The sequence below is a fragment of the Enhydra lutris genome, unplaced genomic scaffold (genome assembly GCF_002288905.1).
Source record: "Enhydra lutris kenyoni isolate GAN:26980312 unplaced genomic scaffold, ASM228890v2 scaffoldscaffold15, whole genome shotgun sequence".
Taxonomy (NCBI): Eukaryota; Metazoa; Chordata; class Mammalia; order Carnivora; family Mustelidae; genus Enhydra; species Enhydra lutris.
In genome coordinates, this window is record NW_019154099.1 from 56001984 (window position 1) to 56007582 (window position 5599).

Sequence of the window (5599 nt, forward strand, 5' to 3'; positions counted from 1 at the left end):
ATAAAAATCAATATATACACTTGAGTGTTTGAGGGAAAAAAATAGTTTAGTTCTCTGAAACTGCAAAAAATATTCCTATCTAATCATTACAAATGTTTGTTTTCAGTCTGTTAAGGCATTTTCTTTTTTTCTTTTTCTGACTGGCCTATGAAGAGTGATTTGGAAATTTCAGTCTTAAAGAAAAATAAAATGGGCACCATTCTACAGTAAAATCAAACCAGTGGAACAGCTCTGTGGTTCACTCTGATAATGAGGAAAGACAAGTCAATCCAATAAAAATTATAAAGTAGAAAAGAGAATATTTGAGATAATTTGGTGATAAAGAATATTCTGTGTCATTTAGAATGTTTTGTGAAAATCAAAATCAGTTTTCAATTATGAACGGTTACCATGTGTGTTTGAGTGTGTGTACAGAACTTTATACAAAGATACGAACATTTAAGGTTTCAAAAAATAAGGCACCTACAAATATAAATGCTTACTCTATTCTGTTAAATTAAGGAATATGTATATCTGAAACACTGGAGTCCACAATCCAAGGAGAAGCAGTTAAGCCACTTGAAGCCTGAGGACTGAGCTTTATGCTCTCACCTGGAGATTAGGTGAAGGGATACGGAAATGGTAGCTGTAGCAGAGTAATGTTGGAAGTGTTCCTCAAAAACTATAATAGCAAAACAAAGCCCCTATGATGACACCCACTGCAAGAAATCAAGAAATTAGGGCATCTGGGTGGCTCAGTAAGTTAAACATCTGCCTTCAGTTCAGGTCATGACTGAGCCCCGCATTGGGCATCCTGTTCAGCGAGGAGTCTGCTTCTTCCTCTCTCTCTCTGCCCCTCCCCCCACTCCTGTGCCCACACTTTCTGTCAAACAAATAAATAAAATTAAAAAAATTAATCAGGAAATAAGAGCAGGGGCCACAAAACTCTGGCAGGTCAAGACTTGGACGGTGTAAGTATCTCTTCAGAAGGAAAGACAGGTATCAAGGTGTCAAATGATGGATGTGGGAAGTAGAGAACCAAAAAATTGCCACCAGGCATGCACTGGAACATGGGCAGGACAATTTGAGAAAAATCTACCAAATTGTAAGTATTTTTTTTCATATGCTAAATTATGGATAATTAGCACGGGCCAGTGATTTAAGATGATGTGACAAGAGCAATCTGATGTCTATGAAATCTGCAAAATCCTTTCTACAAGAGAGCCCAATATTGAGGAGAGACTATTCTAAAGAGAATTTAATTTATCAGAAGAGGATCCATAGGGGCAAAAGCAAGAGTTAGGTATGTTTATTATGAACAAATTAGGAGATTTCAAATGGTAAGGGACCATAACTTAAAGAACTGATGGAAATTACAGGGGGCATATTAGAGCTTGAGCCTAGAAAAACTCTTTGAACCCACTCCTACGTCCTCAAAAGCCACAAAACTAATATAATGTAGAGAAAGAAAAAAATAGCACAGCACAAATTATCACAATTAAATCCCATACTCTTTTTTTTAATATACATTGAAATAGAATATTGACTTTGTAGGAAGCAAAAGTACTCCAAAAAGGCATGGCAAAGAACAAACAAATAAACCATGTGTTTCCAAACATGCAAAAATAAACTAAGAAAATGATAGAAGATATAAAACAATAGCATAAATCTAAAATAGAAAAATTCAGAAATGAGGTGATAGCACATAGAAAAAGATATGAAATAAATGAACAACAGTATTAACCTAGGCACACAGATAATTTCTTTAGACAAACAGAATAAGCAAAGGGAGAAAAACTTTTAAAATAAAAAAGAAATAAAAGCTAAAAGGGAACCAAGAAAAAGTGACTGGTATAGGGTATGTGTAAAGACTGTCTGATAGATTGGTAAAAGATGACCCCAAACAAAAACCAAAGCAAAGAAACCAACGTTGAGAAATTTTAAAATTTCTCAAAAACAATATATTCCATCAACAAAACCCCACTCACCTGTAAATACTGTACTTCACCAATACTGTACCCATATATAAAACACTATAAAAAGGTGTATCATAAAGTTAAAAAAAGAATATTAGTTGTTAAATTATTTTAGCTTCTTCAGATATTTTAGTTTGTTGTAGTTGATAAAAAGTAGGATCTTTTCTGCAAGAAGAATCCTGTGGAATCCTTTTTCCTTCCCAATGTCCTTAACTCTTCCATGAAATTTGTTCCCAAATACTGGTCCTTCTTTAATCATAATTCCAGCATTTGATTTTTTTTTTTTTCCCAAACAAATCTTTATCCTTCCAGCACACTCCAGCCTCTGCAGTATCATTCAGTCACTAGGTACAGCACTGAGTTTCCCTCTGTGTTGGTCACAGAGAAACAGTGTCCCAACCTTTGTGAGTCTCTTGCCTATAGCTGACGTGCTCTCATTTTTAATGCGCTCTACAATTATTTGTGTCTTTCCAGACATTATGATTTTCTCAGATGTGTTTGAGATAGCTGGCTACTTTTACTTGGAACATTCTGCACTAAGAGAAAGAGCCCAGGTTCTGGCTTCAAAAACACTCAAGCTTAAACCTCATCTCTGGCTCATACTAAACATAGAACTTAAGTAAAGAACTTAATCTTTCTAAGCCTCATTTCCTCAGCTGTAAGAGGGCTTTAATGATATTTTACTCCATGCTTTATTGTGGGGATTAATGGGCCAGCATATGAAAGCGCTTTGTAAACTGAAAGTGCCCCACAGGTTTAAGGTTACAGGACCACTGAAAACATCCACATCAGATTCGGTGTGTCGGGTATGGAATTCATCTAACAGCCATTCAAAAAGCATTTACGAGAAGCCTGTGAGCTACAGGGCCAGGGCTGGCTGCTGCACACCCTCCTAACTACGTCCATATATCTCCCATCCTAATGCTCACAAGTTTGCCCAGAGTGCTTCATCTGTCCACCTACGCATTTGCAAAATTTCAGTGTCACTTGAAATAATTTCTTCTTCCTAATTACCCATGTCCAGTTAATGTCCTTCTGGCTTTCTGCTGTTTTCTTTCGAAAGTTTCTGAATCTCTTCTATCATTTCCTTTCTTATACCAATATCTATTTAAGGAAACCAAAAATATAAAACTTGAGCATTGTCCAATTTTTGAAAATTGTCCATTGTGTTCAAAATTAAATGAACATAGTTTAACTAAGTATTTTCACCAAAAAGATGCTAGCAGTTGTAGAGTGACTTACTTCAACATATTTATAGGAAGTAGACAGTAGAACAAGTGTACAGTGCTTTCAATGTCAAAGGTCTATAGCACAAAGAGATAGCTATGAAATATACATATTTTGTAACTATCTAATATATATAATTAAATTATTTTATAATAAATAATAATTTATTTTACAATTATATATATATACAATTATATATATAATTAATTAATTAGACTAAATTAAATTAAAAATTTGGTTAATAACTATACCCAGGTAAGTATCAGGCCTAGATAATTTCACAGCATGTTCTACCAATTATTTAAGAAAGACAATAAAATGAAATTCACTTACTATAGCAAATGAAGTATCTAGGAATAAAAGCAACAAGAAATGTGCAATATTTACATAAGGAAACCTTAAAATATGACTTTTCCTCTCATAGAGCATGGGAACTGAGAAAAATGAAAAAGGAATTTCAGTTTTTAAAAATGAAATTAAGATTACATTGACATCAAAAAATAGCTCAAACACTTACTGAATGGGTTGATAGTCTTTCTGGAGGCAGATCTTCCTATTCTCCAGGCCATGGCAAGGCATTTTTGAATTCATTGTAGAGGGCAATGGAAGCAAAACAATCTCTTCCATGGTCCAGTGAGTTCAAATCTCTCATTAGGTAAAAACAGCAGCAGAATGGAGAGAGAACCATCTCTTCCGATTCCAAAACAAGACCTTTAGAGAAGTCAACAAAATACACACATACAAAGCCCTCAGACAGCTCTGTGTCAGGAAAGCTAAAGACACTGGAATCTTCTCTGGAACAAACCAATGGATCTATCATAGTAACTAAGGTCAGCAAGGAACCTTCTGACCCTCATGCTCCATTTGAATCTATAGCCAAAGAAAATTTACTTTTAGGGGAAGATGTTGCCTTTGTTGACTTGGAAGAAGTTTCTTCTGAAGCTGTTAATGAAATGGACAAAAGAGACACGTCAAAAGATTGCTTTTCTCTTGCCCCAGAAGAGGTAAGGAAAGCCAACTCATGAATAATAGTTCTGCAACAGAAATGCAGGTGCAGGCAGCCCTGAAATTTTCAGGAGCAGATACTAATGTTAAACTGAAGGGAGCCATAGATTAAGAAACCTATAAGAAGTAAGATATAATGCTAGACATGGACAAGCAGTCTGGTTCCCCAGAAAGCCATGTAGAAAACACATACAATGTATGTGAAGATCTAGATAAATTTAAACACATGAATATTACCTTAATAAAAACAAAGAGAGGTCACATTTATCTGAAAAGTTATAGAAAGCAGAATTAAATGATGGCAAAAGTATTGAGCCAATGGGAATATACATCACTCTTAGTAATTCTCTTTCCTAGGTAGGTGATCCCTCAACCAAAAGCAATAAAAAGCCAGATAAAACCTGGGTGAGTGTCCCTCGCACTGCAACCGGCCTCTCCTACAGAAGCAAATAGGAACAAAGAGTCTCCAGACAATCCTTCAGAATCCGCTCTGGACTACAAACACCAAAGCATGCAAATGAATAATAAGTTTGAAAATTCAGTTATGTTTACTAAAGAGAATTCAAGTATCTGTTGAAGATATTTCTTCAAAAGGAGAAGAAAGTGAGACTTCACCCATGTTTCTGTGCATTAAAGTAGGAAAACCAATGAAAAAAATTCTTTGTGACTCATACCGCAGCCACAGTCCAACAGTATGGCAAATGAAGAAAGCAGTCAGTGCAATGTGTGTCTGTTCCTCTCGAGAGCCTGTGTTAGCAGCTATCGGGTATTTAAGAAGAAAATATGCTGTGCACTGCCCCCAGAAGAAGTGCATAGTCTTGGGCTGCTCTACTCTGGTCAGTGGACTAATGAACCACAGAATCAAACAGTGAAGAATGATAATTCCTAGAAATAGTGTGCCCGGGATTGAGATTCTTCATCTATTTGAAACATAATTTCTTAAGTTGAAAAATGGGTCATTGTGTTAAGTGCTTGGCTCATGTATGAACAAACTGATGCATGTATTCATGAATGCATAAAGCCCAGCATGTACTGGTCTAGTTCTAGATAAGTGACTGGGACTCTACCTTGAGAAGGTTATGAAATCTGATGAGTTTCTAGCACTTCCTATAGACTTAATATGATTGTATTCCACAGATTTGGATACTGTTCTTATAAAAATATAATCATCATTTTCTTAATACTAAAAGATTATTTCTTTATTTAGAAAGAACCAATAATCCTGTTTAAATTAAAGCTTTTATTTTTTTCTAATAAAAAAATAGCTCAAAAATGTAGCACAAAAAATCACTGATGAATCACTCTTTTGAATATCAATTTAAAATATCTAAAATAAAATATTAGGAAATAGAATCCCAACTTCAACATGGCATTGATACATCGTGACCCAGTAGTAGTTAAGCTATAATGTC

At 35.0% G+C, this 5599-nt stretch overlaps 1 pseudogene; it reads left to right on the plus strand.

Annotated features, from left to right (window-relative positions):
- The first annotated feature begins 3784 nt into the window (after positions 1 to 3784).
- Positions 3785 to 4943, plus strand: LOC111146945 (annotated as a pseudogene).
- Positions 4944 to 5599: the final 656 nt, after the last annotated feature.